Source organism: Procambarus clarkii, chromosome 42, assembly GCF_040958095.1.
Source record: "Procambarus clarkii isolate CNS0578487 chromosome 42, FALCON_Pclarkii_2.0, whole genome shotgun sequence".
Classification (NCBI taxonomy): domain Eukaryota; kingdom Metazoa; phylum Arthropoda; class Malacostraca; order Decapoda; family Cambaridae; genus Procambarus; species Procambarus clarkii.
The window spans coordinates 31,128,322-31,146,669 of NC_091191.1; the positions used below are offsets into that span (position 1 = coordinate 31,128,322).

At 40.2% G+C, this 18,348-nt stretch overlaps 1 pseudogene; it reads left to right on the forward strand.

Annotated features, from left to right (window-relative positions):
* The first annotated feature begins 1,439 nt into the window (after nucleotides 1-1,439).
* Nucleotides 1,440-18,347, forward strand: LOC138373511 (xylosyltransferase 1-like; annotated as a pseudogene).
* The last annotated feature ends 1 nt before the right edge of the window (nucleotide 18,348 follows it).

Consider the following 18,348-nt stretch of genomic DNA (forward strand, 5'->3'; position numbering starts at 1 on the left):
AGACAGAGAGAGAGAGAGACAGAGAGAGAGACAGAGAGAGAGAGAGAGACAGAGAGAGAGACAGAGATAGAGACAGAGAGACAGAGAGACAGAGAGAGAGAGAGAGAGAGAGAGAGAGAGAGAGAGAGAGAGAGAGAGAGAGAGAGAGAGAGAGAGAGAGAAGTGGAACACATCTCACGGTGGGTATATCCCTTGGGCGGTATTCATTTGTTGAAGCACTTGTTAAATGAAGACTCTAAGGTTGGTAGGAGACATTTTCGCAAAACTCATGATATTTGCAGCAAATTATCTTAACAAAACAACTGCAGAGAAGACGGTGATGACATTCATTGTCAGGCAGGGAAAGGCTTTTCTGTCCATCTTAAAGAAGTTAGGCCGTTTAGTCAATTTTATGCTTGCATGCTTCATACGCTATTCGAGTCATTCTTATTGAAGTAGAAAGTTTCAATTTCGTGGATCTTCCTGTTTCCTGAATTGCTGAACTTCAACAATAATATCCTCGATTTACAACCACTAACAAGAGGTATCACTAGGACCCATAATTTTGTCTACAGAATTAATATCGAACAATGCACAGATAGATCTCTTGAGGAACTTGTGAGTGACAAGGATGGAGATCGAGCTGTGAAATATTAGCTTTCTTTATGGATAACTATATAAAATATAGTGTTTTATTTAATTATGACTAGAATATTTTTTTGTATATATTAATTTTATTTTATAACGTAGCATAAGGCGTTGTTATCAACGTAATTTTTTAAATAAAAGTTTTTTGCGTGTGGAAGTGTTATTTTCGTGTTGTCCTCTTGGCCCGTTGGTGGCCGGCCCAGTCGTGGTTTCATGCGCCGCTTGCTCGGTGTCTGAACCCGGAGGTTTTCCAGCACCTCCGCCTCTTTCAGCACATCGGACTGGTGCGTCACGTGACTGGTTCGATCTTCTCCTCGATTCTTCGCTTATGGTATTTTTTACTCGAGTTTGTCATCTCTTCTATGGTGACTAGGTGGTTTCCTTGTTAGTGTCCCACCTGCGGGTTTCGTTTCAGCGGCAGTATGATGTTTCCTGGCAGTCCTTCCGTTTCTTTTTGACTCTTCGTCGTTGTAATCGCTTTCGGTTCTGGTGGTGTTGTCCTTTCTCTCTTGGTTGTTCCATGACCGTCATCATATGCTGAATTCTATCTCCTCGTATCGGGCGGCACTGGCGGAGCCGCTTCAGCTTGCTTTCGGTATAGATGTTACTTCTGCCCCGTTTCGCAAGCGTTCTCATGCGTTGTTTCACCTTCGGCCGGCTCATGCGCCGCCTGAGCCGTCCTGGTCATTGGACAGACTGCTCTCCTATCTCTATTCTCCTTGGTTTGTTGTGGCCCCTTCGGTTCAGGATTGTTTCTCGAAGGTTCTCTTTCTGTTGGCATTGCCCTCTTCGGGATCGGGTCGGCGAGCTTCATGCTCTCCTCCGACGCTGGGGTTTCTGCTCTTTCAGGAGTGGTAATCGGTTTGTTCGTCTGCAGCCGTCTCCTTCTTTTCTGGTGAAGAATGAGACGGCTGCTTTCCGGAGGGGTCCTTGGGTTGAGATGCCTGGTTGGCCAGGCCAGGGGTGCATCATGTTTTGTGTCCGGTTGCGGCGTTCCGCCGTTATTTGCGCGCCACGGCTTCTGTGTTCGGGGACGCGCTTCGGGTTGATCTGGTTTTCCTTCTTCCCTGTTCGCGGGTTCGGGTTTCCCAGGTCGTTTGTAGGGTTAATAAGTCTAGCCAGCCTGTGCTCTATCCCCGTGCTCATGACGTTCATAAGTTCCCTGCAGTTGCTGCCACCTTTGACAACATGTCCTGGGCTGACACTAGGGCGCGGGGTTTTGGGCAGTCGAACAGGTTCATGGCTGCGTGCTACCTCGTGAACGTTCCTGGGCCTAGTCGGGCCTGTGTCGCTTTGGGTCGGCGGATGCAGCCAGTTGTCTCGACTTCGGGTTGAGGAGTGAGCAGCGACCGCCTCCCGGGTAAGTCCCTCTGGTTTTCCATTTTGGGTAGTTATCTCCGGGGAGCCGTAGAGCCCCCAGAAAACCAGAGATGAATATAATGAAAAGCCATTTTCTGGGTGAGACCCGGAGGCTTCCCGGCAAACCTTCCTTCCCCGGTCGGTGGGTTTTTCACGTGTTTTGATGTCCAGCCAGTCCAGGTGGATTGCCAGTGCAGTGGTTTGGGGCTCCCCCTTTCCCCTTCTTAGGAGGGGGAAAGCTGCGCAGACAGCGGCGCGGCGATGTGTGACGTCATGCCCGTTTCTGTTAGGAGAGTTCTATACACATGTTCACCAGAATAGGGGTTTGTTTTGGGATGCTTACCTTTCTGGGTGCCAGACCCGGTTGATGGCAGACGTAGAATGCTTCCAACCACACGGGGGTTTCTATAGGCCATTGCTCCTCGTGCCTCTTCTGAGGAGGACAGGTTCTAGCTCATGGTCCCCAGTAGGCCCACAGAATTACATACACATGACTGATGCCAAAGACTGACATTAGCATATCCACCGGAATATCCCCGGGGGAGCCTCCGGAGCTCACCCCAAAAATGGCGTTTCATTATATTCAACGCTGGTATTTGTGCTTACTGGTCAGGGCTAATGTTGTGAATAATCAATTGCTGATTGTTGTAGGGATAAAAAATATTTTAATAACTTAGTTTAATGGTTTTTGCTTAGTTAAAATCTTTACAAAGTGCTCAAACTGAATGTCATTGCATTATGAGTTCAACAAATTCTTCAGCACTTGTGTAAACTTCTTCATTCACTTTTGATCACTTACAGTTTATCTTGTCATTACTTATTACAGACCATTAATCCTTCAATACTGTTTTAATTGGTAAATGGTGAACTGTGATGAGCAAAATATGAATAACATCTTATCTTGAGATGATTTAGGGGCTTTAGTGTCCCCGCGGCCCGGTCCTCGACCAGGCCTCCACCCCCAGGAAAAAGCCCGTGACAGCTGACTAACACCCAGGTACCTATTTTACTGCTAGGTAACAGGGGCATAGGGTGAAAGAGACTCTGCCCATTGTTTCTCGCCGGCGCCTAGGATCAAACCCAGGACCACAGGATCACAAGTCCAGTGTGCTGTCCGCTCGGCCGACCGGCGCATGTTCAGTTCAGCTTTTCAATATATGTATGGAGTTTTTTTATGAATTCCTGTGATGGAATATGAATGGCGTGATGCAGTGCATGGTATTCGGATCATTTGGCTACTTTTTTAAACATCTTTGCATCTGGCCAGTAACTGGATGGATGGCCACGTAGATTGTAGTATCTTTAGCTAGGGGGGAACCAAAACCTAACAGGTTTGATGTCCCAATAATGGGACATAAAAAAATATTGTCTTATGCCTAATTAAGGCTGTTGACATGAAAGCAGACTTTGAAATTGGAATGGAAATGCACATTTCAAACTTTGTGATGCACTAGTCACATGTTATCAGAATGGTTTTTATTTGATCTGGGAAAATCTCATCACTCTTGTTCCTGAATGGTATTGCCACTTTGGATGGAAAATAAACCCTTGCTTTACCATAACATAAGTAAATGTTGATTAGGTTTGTGTGCATATTTGGCAAAATGAAGGGCAGGTTATTGATAGATCCTTTTTTGTTGTTGTTGTTTTGTAGGTTCCTACTGCATAAAATCTAGTTATGTTTGGTATATTGTGAAGCTCAAGACTTTTCGCAAGTCACCTTCTCACCAAAATTGTTCAAAGTCAATCTGATTTGAGTGTTTTCCTACATTGCTCATTTCAAATGACTGAAATTTGTGTTACCAGTGAATTACAGTTTAAAATGCTAGAAGAGTTCCATTTATTACTTTTAGACTGTAGCTGCTTCAAAGACCAATTTGGAACATTAATTGTGCATTCTCAATCTTCACTTACAAAAGGTAGGAGAAGTAAGTAATTATCAATAGAAGGCACCAAACCGGGAAAAGGTAGGAGAAGGCAAGTGTAATTATTGAATTTAATCACCACCACTGATATCAGTATACTGTATTCACAAATAAATCAAGAAATAGAAAGATGACACTTAAAATTCTTCTATTTAATTTTTTTATCGGGTATAATAGCCATGTAGTACATAGTGGTTTGAATCTGTCTGCACTTCAGTAATATTGCATATAAACCCATAAAATACAAGCACACACATTTCAAACACTTATTCATATAATGCTTAATTGTATAATCAGTTTATTAATTAATTGCTTTTTTTCATATGTTTTATCTCAAAACCACCACCATGCTTCAACTTATCAGTATCTTAATTACATAAAATATAAATTTTAACAGAAAAACTAAATCCTCTCGTTTTCCTCCCCATAAAGTTGATCTTACTGCGTGCTCTTTCAACAGGAATTCCCGTAGATGGAGGGAGTGACTGGCTGTGTATCAATCGTGATTTTGTTGAATATGTAGTTAACAGTCAGGATCAGCTTGTGAAAGGCCTCAAGAAATCTTATTCCTATTTCGCTGTTACCTGCCGAGGTAAGCATTCCAGAATGCCTGTGCCCCTTGTCTCAGATTTTATTTCATTTTAATTATTCCCGTTTCTACAGTGTATGTTTGTGCTAGTATGTTCCTTGTAGGTTGGAAGGATTAGCTCTTGGGCCTGCCTTTTCATCATCAGGTATCTAATTAAAAAATTATTTTAATTTCTTATTTCTCTGTGTTATCTACATTTATTACTGTGAATTTAGTTGTCTTGCATTACCACCTTTAAGTTTTCCTCCTGTTCACTACTCATGCACTGAAAAGAGTAGTTCCTTCCCATACTCTTGTAATTACCTAGGTGAGGTTAAATGATGATGGTGGCTCATGGTGTCCCCGTTTTCCCCCAGGTGCTCTTTGTCATATAATGCTTTAAAATTACTGTACTGATGGTTTAGGCTTCCACCACCTTTTCACTTAACTTGTTCCAACCGTCTACCACTCTGTTTGAAATAGTGAACTTTCTAATGTTTCTTCAGCAGCTTTGTTTCCTTAGTTTGAATTTTAGTCCTCATGTTTTTGAAGCTGCAGTTTTCAAAAAATCTTAAGTCAATTTTGTCAATTCCAAATACTGTTTTGTATGTAGTGGTCATATCACATCTTTTTCTTCTATCTTCCAACTTTAGCGTATTAAGAATATATAAAAAGATACTTATTGAAAAATTATTACATGTACTGTAAAATTAGTATATGTGACGTAAAAGGGAAAGAATATAACGGTGGCTCTTCTGGCAGGTGGAATGCCAATCACATTAAATGAGAAAAAAAATAAAACAAAGTAAATAAAACTGCTTCTGACCTCTTTACGGTGTGAGAGCTGCGGGTAAAGTTCAAAGAATGAAAAACTTTAAATATATAATAAAAAATGACTTTAACAACAAATAAAGCAACTCCCATAATCTACTTGGCGAAACACAAAACACAATGTAATATGAACAGGTGACAGTTACGCTAATAGCAAATAAAGGTGAAATATATAACATACAATAAGCAGCACGCATCTACGGTTTCCTGGAAGGTTACAGTAGACGTTACTGCTGAGAGCACGAAGTGTATTGTGAGGACTGGCTGGTGGTGAGCTGCTTATATAGGCGTCCAGGCCTAGTGTAGGTGGCGCTGATGTGCAGGGAACTATCGCCGGCAGTCTCAAACAAGCAATTAAGGGCTGGTCGACCGTCGAGTGGCGCCTGGCCCCCAGACAGACAGCAGTGTCCTGGTGTCTCGGGTACTTGAGGGTAGAGGGAGGGGTGGTGTCTGTCTAGACACAAGTTCTGAACACTTATTGTTGTTGATTTCTTATACTGGAGTATGCAGATATGTTGTTGAATAGGCGGTAATGGAATAGGCAGGATCTCCTTGCCTAAGAAAGAGATTACCTTAACAATATGTATATTATCTTTTTTGTGCTCTATGCCACCTACAGTTTTGAAACTTTCGATGGTTCTGACCTACAGTATATACACTTCATATGTAACCCTTTCATTCAATACTCTCCATCCATCTACCATAGCTTACAAATTAGAATTTACATAAATGTATTGTTTCCCTTATTTTCTTAGTTTGAATTTATGGCCTCTTGTTCTTGATGGAGACCCGTTCAAAATTTGCTCCTTAACAATTTTTTCGATTCAAGTTGCAGTTTTGTATGCGGTGATTATATAATTTATTTTTTATTATGTTTAAAAGTTTTGACATGCGTGTGTGTGTTATTGTAAACATTTTATGCTGAAATGTATTCACATTTATTTGCCCCTTATTATGTGAAACAATATGTTAACTATTTAATTACAGTTAAATCTTGAGTGCATATGAATGACATAATTTCCAGCAGAGAAGATATGCATGAGGTGCAATATTAGAACTTTTATGCTGATTACCCGAAAGAAATTTGTGGCTTTTCGGAGATAGCCTAAACCCTCGTTTTATTTTTCCAGTCATTCTTTCATACTGTCTTGAGCAACTCGCGATTCTGCCAGTCATTCACGGGCAACGATCTCCATGTAACTAACTGGAAAAGGAAACTGGGTTGCAAGTGTCAGTACAAACACATTGTTGACTGGTGACTGGCTCACCCAATGACTCATTCCAGGAGACTGGCCCAAGCTCGAGGTTAGTTATAATTATATTATCGAGTGAATAATTATATTATCAATGGTTGGAAGCTATATTCCAACCATTGCTTTAACCTTAACAGAAAGCATTTACATTGCCTGTGTTAAGGAAATCTTTCGTTGTAATTCAGTTAAAGAAATCCATTATTGACTGATGATATTTGCTAAAGTGTGTGTTACTACAGTGCATAATTTTGGTCTGGCTTTTGGAAGCAAAATGCTACCAGGCCTCTGAACTTGTGTAGGCATGTCTAACACAAGCACCAGAATCTGGTATGCTCATAGAGGCATAGGGTGCATGGGATCCAAGATCATCCCAAGACTGAGTAAAACTCACCTGGGATGTGCAGATGAAAGAAACAGGCTACTTATCTTGATTCAAGATAGAAGAATGAAGCCACGCTAGCTGGAACCTGGCCAACCACACCTTTACTCACGTGGTCTTGCATGTATTACACCATCATCTCAACAGGGACCACTCTCCTTGTCTAGATAAATTACAACAGTCCTTGTAGCATAGTAGTACTGTGCGCGTCAAATGCTTTGCTAGCAATTTTTGTTAGATTCAAGCCCTTGGCAGGGAGGGTTGAGTGGGAGCCGAGCCTTAACTGTCCTAAAAAAATTAAAAGTTCACCCAACTTTTGTTTAGTGTCATCTTCTCTGGTGTCATTTTGCATTCCCATTTCCTCTATAGAAAATTCTGCTGTGAAGGGGTTCAGGCATCCTCCTTTCTGGAGCTGCTTCTCTTCAGTTGTTTTGCTCAGGGTAGTGCTTTGGACTTGGTCCGCTTGTCAGCCCTGTTGTAGAGTCGATAAATGACGCTAGGCTATAGTCTGGTTTGTGGGGGATTCTTTGTATCTTTATGGGGTTCTTCTTGAGTGGTGAACAGGAACTCTTTCAGTTTAGTTATGTGGTTCCATATGCTTATTCACGTCTGGTTTATGCAGTTCGGCGTGAAGTAGTTGGCTTCACATCCCTCGTGTCTGGCACTATTGGGTATTTTAATTGCTCTAATTGTTAGTTATATTTGGGCCCAGTGAGATTGTTGATTGGTTCTTGATGATGTCCTTATCCACCTGTGCTCAGTCCTCTTTGGTGTTTTTTCCTTGAGGGGGGAGGGGAGGGCTAGGTTGCATCTAGAGTAACAGCACTTATGTGAGGGTGTAGAGTAGCTGAAATTGAAAGGAGCCCTAGTTACCATCTGGTAGCACACCTGGTAACTGTTGCATGAATTGTAAACCTTGGGTTAGCTTCCTTGCCTTGTTTCAATCTCTTCGATCTATAATCAAGATACTGAATGTAGTTGGTTTTGTTTCGCCTTTACTCTCTGGCTGGGTTTTACTTGGTTCCACCTCAGATCTCCATGTTTCCCTTACCTCTACAAGCACAACAGTTCCTGATCGTATTGTTAGATAAGTTTTAGCAAGTCTAGAGACCTGGTAGAACTCTGGGTGTGTGTGTACTAGCACCAGGGAGCTGCTGCAGCCAGCCAGAAAAGGGTGCTTCATTACATTCATGCTTGATTTTTTCTGAATGCTAAAAAATATTACTAAAGCATTTACTCATGATAAATATTAAATATATTTTTTTAATATAGGCTTCTTGGTTGCTCTCAGGAGAAATATTCTGTATTCTGTTTAGTAGTGAGTTGACCTTGACCTGTACTTGGCAACCAGGTTACATGACCATATGAAAAGTTCCTCATAACCGTGGGACAGAGGTCATTGAAGACATAGTGAGAGTTATAGTATCCAGGCCCTTGCTCGGAGTGACACTGAGGGGCCACTTAGGAAGAAGAGTTTCCTGTACTCACAATCTTGTTTGTTTCAGGCTTCTTCATCACGCAACCTGTTTTTTGTTCGCAACTTTGAGCCAGTGATGAGCCAAGCAATTAATAACCAGGTGGATGCATGGCTCTACACTCCCTATTACTCTTGTAAGCACATTTCACAAATTTGTTAAAATATAAGTTATATGGTTTTATGTCTGTTGATACCTTTTTCTCTCTAATTTTTCTGTTCTGTTTTATCTGGCAGTCCCCCTCCATATTATTTTTAAAGAAGTGACCTTGTATAAGAATGAGAACATTTCAGAATTTGTTTTGAATACTTTAAATATTTGTCAAATAATTACCACGTTCATGTTTGGACATATTATAGGTAAAGTAGGGATTACATGCTGGCATTGGGATAATTTTGGTTGCAATAAATAGGACATATATAGTCAAAGTATGACCAAGCCGTGTTCATTTGCAAGAGTAATAAAGAGTCTGAGAAAATGAAAGAGACCAAGTGTAGCTGTAGTAACCATTAAAGTGAACTAGTGAGCTCATTTTACATCCCCCATAGTAGGACACCGTTGCTTATTCTTACGTGATCTCTATTACCTTGCAGTAATTTTCTGTAGGCAGAATGGTTTGTAGGTTTTGATAATTTCTTTTTATTTGAATGTGGAAAGTTTCTTGTAGCATGTAAGACAACAACATTATCTTAAATCATCATCTGATTTTTAAAAGTTTTTATGAATGACCTCTTTATTAAAGGCTATTACACTATTCTCAAATTAACCAACCCGACAACATTAAAGATTGTTCAGATCAGCAAATTTTTATATTCATTTGATTGCTGTGAATATCTTGTATGACACAGGTGAGTAGTTGCTAACTTTTGAATGGTTCTTCCATTTTTGGACTGGTCCTACATGAGCATTCTTGTATGGGGATGGGCCATATACCTTGTGCCTGGGAGGGGGGGTGGGGGGATGGCATCACCTCAAGCACGAGGTGATGCCAGTTGGTCTGTACAACTCCCTAACTGTCTCAGGCTGAACTTATTTACCCCAATTGCTCTTCCTATGGTGCTGTCATTACTATCATTATTACGGTATTATTATTATTTTATATTATGAACTAAGGCTAGGGTCCATTGGGATAGTATTAATACAGTAAACTAAGGCCTGGTAGATCTTGTCTTCTATCCCTTCTTACTGCTTACCTTATTACTCCTGGTTGTGCTTCTGCAGTATGCACCTATCCTTTTTTTTGTAAGATTTCCAGAAATTGTGCAGCCATGTTTTTAGTAGTATAATTCAGTATAGTACTGTGTATCATTTTCTTACATATTTTTTTCTAATTTTCAATGGTAGTCACTCCTGGGCTAGAGAGTTACTTGAGAAATCGTTACCATAACAAGGATAAGCTGGATGGTGGAAATGCTGCAGCCTTGACGCTCTACCATACAGGGGCTGGACTCGGTACCAGGGCGTTGGCTCAGCTCGTCAACGCCGAGAAGAACAAATGTAATGTGTATGCAACTTTAGTTCTTCAGGTTCATTCATACCATCTTGGTGATACATTCAAGGTAAGATATGGTGTTAATTGTACACACAGTGGTTAAATGTTTTGACAGATATTATTAGTCTTAATGTGTGTTAACTGGTCATAAGATGACGTGAAAGAATAATTTATTGATGTAAACTACAGAAAGTTGAAGAGTACACGGAAACCTCAATCTGTCAAACCTTGCTCCAGCGAACCTCCAATTGCAACGCATGTTTGCAAGTTGGATCTTATCACCAATTTGCCAAACACTTAACAAGTGTTCGTTGAAGCCAAAGAGAGAGCATTAAGCCTTTATGAATATGTAGCACTTGGAAGGGATGAAGATAAGGATTTGGAATAAAATGGAGGAAAGAAATGGTGCCCAACCACTTAAGCGGTTAGGGGATTGAACACTGACTTGCAAGAAACAAGATCGCTGCTCTAATGTCTAGTTACAGTGGTTGAGTTGAATTGGGCCTTGTCCCATTAAGTTTGCTGAATAAAGGTTGCACTGAACTCAGTTTATCCCTTTGATTTTTAAGTTTGTTGACTTAAACTAGTTTATCTAGCACCAGTTTATTTATAATTTGTATTAATTTGATACTGGGTTTCATGTGTAGCTATATACTTCAGATTAAACTTCTTAGATTTGATCCTTGTCATTATAATTTTTAATTTGTTGTATTATGATCACATACTTTTCAAGAACTTTGTGCAGTATTGTTAAACCTGTTTATAAAGATCATCAGCTGATGGAATTAAGGGACACTTACCTGAAGCTCTCACTTTGATAGGACTCTAGAGTACTTGAATGGCTTCATTATATGTCTCGTGTAATATCATTAAGCAGAAATGAGTGTTTCTGCCATTCAAGATGATTTCCAAACAAAATTTGTGTGATCTCTGATGGCTAAAGGAGTTGCTGCGTATGACTGTATAGCTAAAGTAATAAATTTATTCCCACATATATGTTTTTCATGATAAATGCAGAGGTTTATATTTGTAATAGATTTTCTTATTCATTTTTATTTTCTGTACAGAAAGCGTGTATGTATCTTTAAAATATGTTTATTGTGATTGCAGGTCGACTGTGGAATAGCGGTCATATTAAGATAGAAAAATATGACTGATTTTGTTTCAGGGGACTTTTGGTTCAGTACATAGGCAATATTGACAGCCTGAGAGCGTTTCCGATCGAGACTTGAATTTTTCCACTTTTCAAATATAGACTGTCCTTAGTCTTAAGGACATAAAGAACATAAAGACTAATTTCTTAATACTTGTTTTTCTTACAGGATTTTAAAGGTAGGGTCAGAATTTGATGTGAAAGAGCAAGTTTTTCGCAACTTGGGTGGAGCTCTGGGCCCCAACAGTGATATAACTGTGGTCACAAGATGGTCTGGAGGAGTAACAGGTGATGCCAGAGTTGCTGGAGAGGACACCGTACAGCACCCACTTGTTGTATTTAGTGATCCAGCTTCAACTCTTGCTGCTGAAGGGAAGATCACCTTGGAACCTGGAGAACAGGTCTTGTCATCATGTTTCCATCTGTAAGCTGTTGCCCTAATATTTACAATTTCTTGTTTTTTTGTTTTGCTCTTGCAGTAGGAAATATACAATACTGTATGTTGTTTCTGTTTGTAATTTCACTATTAACCCTTTCACTCTGGAACATTTTCTGGGAGTCCTCCTCAGTTGCTTCATTCATGGACCCCAGAAGCTGGACTCAAAAATCACAATTCCACAAAATAACCACATCTTAATTGTCCATAATGACATATACAGAAGTAAATCGGCCAGATAAGACACATGCTCAGGAAATAACAGCCAAACTATGCATAGCCTCAGGTGAAACACAAGACCTGACAACACAGGAATAGAGCAAGTCTTGACAGCCACTTCACATCAGCAGGCCTTAGAGTGGAAAATAAGCCTATCTATTTCCCAGTAATGAGACTCAAAATTAGCCAGCTCATAGAGGAAGGAACCTGAGCTCTGCAGACTAGATAATTTTGATTGGGCTAGGGAAAAATGAGACACACTGGAGGAGGGTGTCTTGTTTTTCTAGGAGAATTTTCCTGCCCGAAACGCTTTGCGTAATAGTGGCTTTAGGCATTGTATGTACTAGCTCTTATCTATAAAGCCAACAAACTTTGTAAAATCTCTTTATGTATGTACCTTTGCCTAAATAAAAATTATTATTATTATTATTATAATTCCTTTGTGGTTCAGTAGCTATCTTGCTATCAGCAAGATAGCTACAGGGAGATACATACAAGCTACAAAAGTCACATCAGTCACAGTTCTTTTTGGCCTAGTGTTGACCAGAGCCAAAACCTGGTCCCTCCTTACAGTGGCAGAGAATAATTGACATTATGTCATTTCACTGGGAAAAAATCAGAATGTCAGCAAAGCTTTATAGGCATCTGCTGGAGTCACAGGAACCAAAGCCTTGAAACTGCCAAACAACTCCTCAAACGAAAGGAAATAATTTATTTGAAATTAGCTTGAACCCTTTAGTATCGATTGTTGCCACCAGGAGAGCTGCAGCTGGTCAGATCCCTTCTCACTTACTGCTGGGTGAACAGATCCATTAGGTGATAGGAAATGTGCCCAACCATATCTGTCTCACCCGGGATTCTAACCTGGAATTTTCTATTGTTAATCAAGAACGAACTCGACTGTACTACTGGGACCCGTAGACACAATAAGTATTATTGTGACTTATTTTTTATATATCTTGATGTTATTTTGAGATGATTTCGAGGCTTTAGTGTCCCCGCGGCCCGGTCTTCGACCAGTCCTCCACCCCCAGGAAGCAGCCCGTGACAGCTGACTAACACCCAGGTACCTATTTACTGCTAGGTAACAGGGGGCATAGGGTGAAAGAAACTCTGCACATTGTTTCTTGCCGGCGCCGGGATCGAACCCGGGACCACAGAATGACAGTCCAGCGTGCTGTCCGCTCGGCCGACCGGCTCCCCTATATATTTGTTAGTTATATTTTCTGAAATAAAATTTTACTTTTGGATTTGTAACTTCAGTTTCAAAATACCTTACAGAATGTTTTAAAAAATCATATTGTCAAGAAATAGAACATAATAGAAATGTTTCACTGAAACTGAATTTTCTCTGCAGTAGAATGCCCACTACAAAGGAAGGACTTGGATCAACCTGGTTTGGATAATAATGCCATCAATATTTTTATTTCATTCCACATCTGCAGCATTGCTTCTCACTAATTATAATTATTTTGCATTTACCAGGTAGTTTCCCACAACTTTGATATGCGTAAACCATTGTTTCCCGGGTCATGGATGGTTAGAGTGATGATTGATAATGTTGTGAGAGCCTCACACTCGTTCCTCATACTGCCGCTGCAGGTCGTGCACGGCCGCCAAATATCAGTCAAAGTCGCCAGGTAAGAGAACACTCACATTGATGAATTTATGAATTTTGTTTAATTGTGTGATGTAGTTGCTTAATCATTAGCTATAATGTAAAATTACCTAATTTTGTAGAGAATTTATGAATCTGTAGTACTATATTTATAACGCTCCACTGAGTTCACTACACAGAACAAAGCAGAAGCAGGCAATGTTCTATTGATTGATTGATGGAAGCTCCCAACAGGAGCACAATAAACTCCTTGAAGACCTTCCATGCCAACACCTGAAAACAACAAAACAGATGCTAGCAATGAAGCTAAATGTTATTTGAGGAAACCTTGATGCATAGCCATGCCATCAACAAGCCAATGGAAATGCACCTGGGAGTAGAAGGGACAAGGTTTACATCAGCATTAACTGGGTGGGAGGATTCAACATATTCCCCACCTGGAAAAACAGACACCCTATATGAAAACTGCACAAACACTGGACAGATTCAGACCCTGGACAAGTTAGTAGATATATGTTCACTCAACTAGTAAGGAAACGAGTTAAACAACCTCTCAGATACTGGAAAATAGTACAATATGACCATAACAGATGACTTCTGATTGAAAAAGACCAAACTTGAGACGATGCATACAACATGCCAACACTGAGCCCTATCTCTCATAAACAAGGAAGGACAAAAGTTGCCACAAATAAGCAATGAATAAATTATCAAATAGTTTCTCTTTAACAAAATACCTGAAAATGGCTATATCTATGCCACTGCAATGGCCTTACAGCAAGAGATATTAATAAACTGCATACATACCATCAAACTTTTTTTAGCATGGAACCCCTTATGCAGGGACACTTAGTCATAAAGAGGGCGAGTCACTTTATCTATAATAAGTGTAGTCTCATTTGTGCCAGTTAAACATGTGAAGTGGCTTCATTTCCTGAGTCTTGGATGGATCAGGCCCCACCACTTGGTCACTTGGAAGTGGTGGGGCCACCACAACAGGTGGCTGTTGTACCACCTGATGGTGGTAGGGGGAGTTTAATTAGTGGGGGATTAACTTGTTCTAGGATTTTGTTTGCCAATTTAATGTTCCAAACATTATTCAGAGGCATTATGCCTGGAGAAATGTACTTGTCCCTGGTGTACCAAGATTGTCACTGGGAATCTGACAATCAGTGTCCTATATTTATTGTACTGGTAACAGAAACTAAGGTAAGCTGCAAAGGAACCACTCGGACTGGGGCATTACATTTCACGCTGCACTCTATTCTTTACATGTTCAGCTTTTTGTGCTGTTGTGCCACTTCCATCTCCACCCATTGTCCAAACATGGTATTTTCTTTATGAAATTCATTGATAATTTCATTTTATGATGAAATTGTTTGCAATTTTCAGGGCACTAAACAAAGGGCCATCGGGATCCTACACTGATGCAGATCTCAGTAATACTTGCCTCCTCCTTAGTCTGGGACATCATGGCAACTCCTCAGCACAGGAAGTCTCTGCCTCTCACTCAACTTTATATGGTCCACAGCTGTCACAGTGGATCGATGTGTTAGTCACAAGGTACAGTGAGCCCTTTAAGGGATGCATTCCAGTAAAACTTCAGCACTTTGAATTTGTGAATATTGACATAAATGGTACATTTGTGAACATTGAATGAGGGCAAATAGGGAATGCATTCTAGTGACAATGCAAAATTTACTTTTTTGCTGCTGCTATATAATTTATCTAAATATTGTTGTTATTACACCTTATCTAAAGGTCGTTATTAAGTAATCCTGCTACTATCCAGCCACATACAGTATTTAGTGTAGTTTTGTAGAAAGTACTTTTGCACAATCACCAGTGATGTACAGTTCACTCCCACTTCTACACACTTTAATTTAGCGACCTCCACTTGAATGTAGTGTAAACAGTTACACCAATATTACTGTTTATTTTCCAATTTTACACTTGTTGTTAGCCATCATCACCAAGAACTTTATAACTTTTTGAGCTATTACATTTACTTGATCTGTGATGTATCAATAAACCATATTATGCAGTCATATATCATTATGGAACTGGCACTGTTGTCGTCATATCTTCAGCCATGTTATTGTGACTCATCGTCTGCATATAACCCGGTGACTGTTACAGTATTAACAGCCAAGTGCTATTGGATATTATCTGTTCAATCCTTGTTCATAGTGAAGGATTGAAGTTATCAGAGTTATGTGTGTGATCTACAGATTATCGCCGCTTGATTACTGAAAGATTTGAAATAATTCTAAACTTGCTACCCGATTATTTTGTTTTGTGACTAAAACCCAACCTAAAGTGCCGACCCAGGGTCCACAAGTGTGTGTACCATACACGTTGCAGTGTCAAAGTCCATCTTCGCACACGGAGCGAACACGTTCATTGTTCCGTGATGCCCTGCCCCATGTCTCACGTACGTCATGCTTTGGATGACGTCATGCTTTGCCATCCATACGTAATGGATGGCAACTCTTTGGAGTTGCCATCCATTACGCTGACCGAGTAACCTCGCATGTTCAATCACGTGTGGTAGTGAGTGAGGTTAATGAGAAGAAGAGACCGCCATCTATGCAATCCATGAGTCAAGCCAGTGTCAGTGCAGCCAACACATCATCATCCAGCTATTATGGATGTGTTTGTATTGGGAGGGAATGTGTCAAGGCCGGCCCACAGTAAGTACAAATCTCTACTACTTTTCCCAGGGTTGCCCCGTGTAGATCTTGGTAATTAACCGACCGATTAAGTATACCTCCTTTCCAACCACTTCAGTTGAGTGGTAAAACAACTGAGGTGACCCACAAATGTCAAGATGTTTACCTGACCTGAGTGGGAAGTGCTCTGGGTATTTGCACATTGTATAAGCGAATTAACATACACCACATATAGTCTCTCAGTGATGTATGTGTATTTCAATTATTAATAAATCATTGTGAAATTGATTTCAGTGATACAGTGATATTGTGTGCATTATTGATGTCATTGATGGTGTTACTGTGAATTTCTTGATATTGTTGTGTATTGCCCGAGTGTTCTGTTGGAACTCCAATCAGATGTCGTTAGGCAGTAACTGTCGGGGTGTTCACTATTATTCAGTTACTTCACTATTGTTCCGTGCAAGTGAGTGGAGACCGTGTGTCTTCTCATATCAACACCGTGGGAACTATTCCTGCTGTGTGTGATTTGTATGGTTTTGTTCAGCCACTCTTGATTAAAGTAATGTAAAGCTCCCAATGTATTAATAAATTTGCTGAATAAACATTATTATTAGTTTTTGTCTTTTTGTCAGCATTTCCCTACGTACTGCCTCATACATTTTTTCCACTTAATTATTGGGTATCGGTTCTGGGTATAGAGACCCCCAAGTCATTTCTCTGGAAAAGCATTTATGCATTGGAGTGAGGCTGACGACCCAGTGACGGGTGATTCCTCATACTCGACTGGAGACAGTGTGGTGTGCACCTCTTCTCGATTTGACATACAGCGAATCTATGTGGCTGCTCTCGCACACATTTTCTGTTAATTTATAGCTTCCAAGGTGACCACCATTGTGATTGGGGCTGTTGCATGCAGTTGCAATCATTGAAGAAATATATGCCCTCACAACCAATAAATAAAATGAAGAAACAATGACCTTTCAGTCTGTCCTGGACCATTATCAAGACACGATTTGATAATGGCTCAAGACAGACCAGAACGTTGTCCTTTCTTCATTATTTGATGTGTTGTTGGGTCATCGCTGGATTACATCTTTCTCTATTGTAGTTTCTCACTTTATAGACTTCTAAGATAGTAAATTTCGAGCAGTTGTGTAGGGGACTAAACTTTGCCTTTGTCATTTTTGCTTTGGGCAATCTGTGGCTTTGGTAGTAAATTTCTGGGTGAGTCTCGGTGGCTTCCTGATCCCCTTCTTCCAAGTTGTCAGGTGGCTGCCTACATTTTCCCCTAGAACTGAGCTTGGGAACACAAGCTGGCATTAGGCCACCTCCTTCCCTTTCCCCTCAAATGAGTGGGGTAGGTGGGGTGAGCAAAATCGCGCATGTTTTGAGAGATTTTGATAGTTTGTTTACATAGTTGGGGGAGCTCTTTCAGCTGGTTTTGAGCCTTCGGTCTCTCCTGAATCCACCATTTGTTTGTTTTTGTCTCGCCGACTTTCTGGATGCCATCCCGAATGTGGTGACAGTAGTAAATGTCATTGCTCCCTGTGACTCTGTGATGGAGTCGGGTTCTGGCCTCAATAGGCCTCTAGAACGTTACAGCTGATGTGACCCAGTAGATAGTAACCATCTCAGCATATAGCTGTAGGGAGCCACTGGGGCTCACCCAGAAATTGCATTTCATTAAATTCAATGCTTGTTTTATAATGTTAAGTAAGAGTTCAGTAGGGTTTAGTATTTTTCTAATAATTTTTACTACTAAATGTATACCAATATAAAAAATACTGATTAAATATGATTAGCTATAGTATGTTAATGCTAAAGCAGTTTAGAGTTTCATTAAAAGTTTTGAAACTTAGGGTCCGAGAGCAAATTCTTAAAGAATTTATAGTTTTCCTTGTACTGTACTGAGGTTCAGATTTTCAAGGTTCAAATATATTTTAAGGTTGATTTTAATTTGAATGTGCTGTTATTTTAAGTGTGAAAAACTAAAGGCAGAATTTTAATATTTATACTATTGAATATCCTTAAATTTTACCTTGCCTTATTAATCATTTTCAATTCAGTTTGACGGGTGACTAATAACATGTAAACTGAACCAACATGTAAAATGTGACAAATGTTGAATATCTGCCCTCATGACAGGTTCTACACTATTCAAGATTCTTGCTACATTGCTAGTCCAGATGAGCCAGAGTGTGTTCGTTCCTTGATCCCTCTGAAAAAACGCCATGAAGCTCTCGGTCTCCCGATCCCAAGTCTCACCTTGGAGAAGTGGACCAACCGAGTGAGAGAATTACCGATTCCTACCGAGTCGGAAGTGGCGAATTCAGATAAG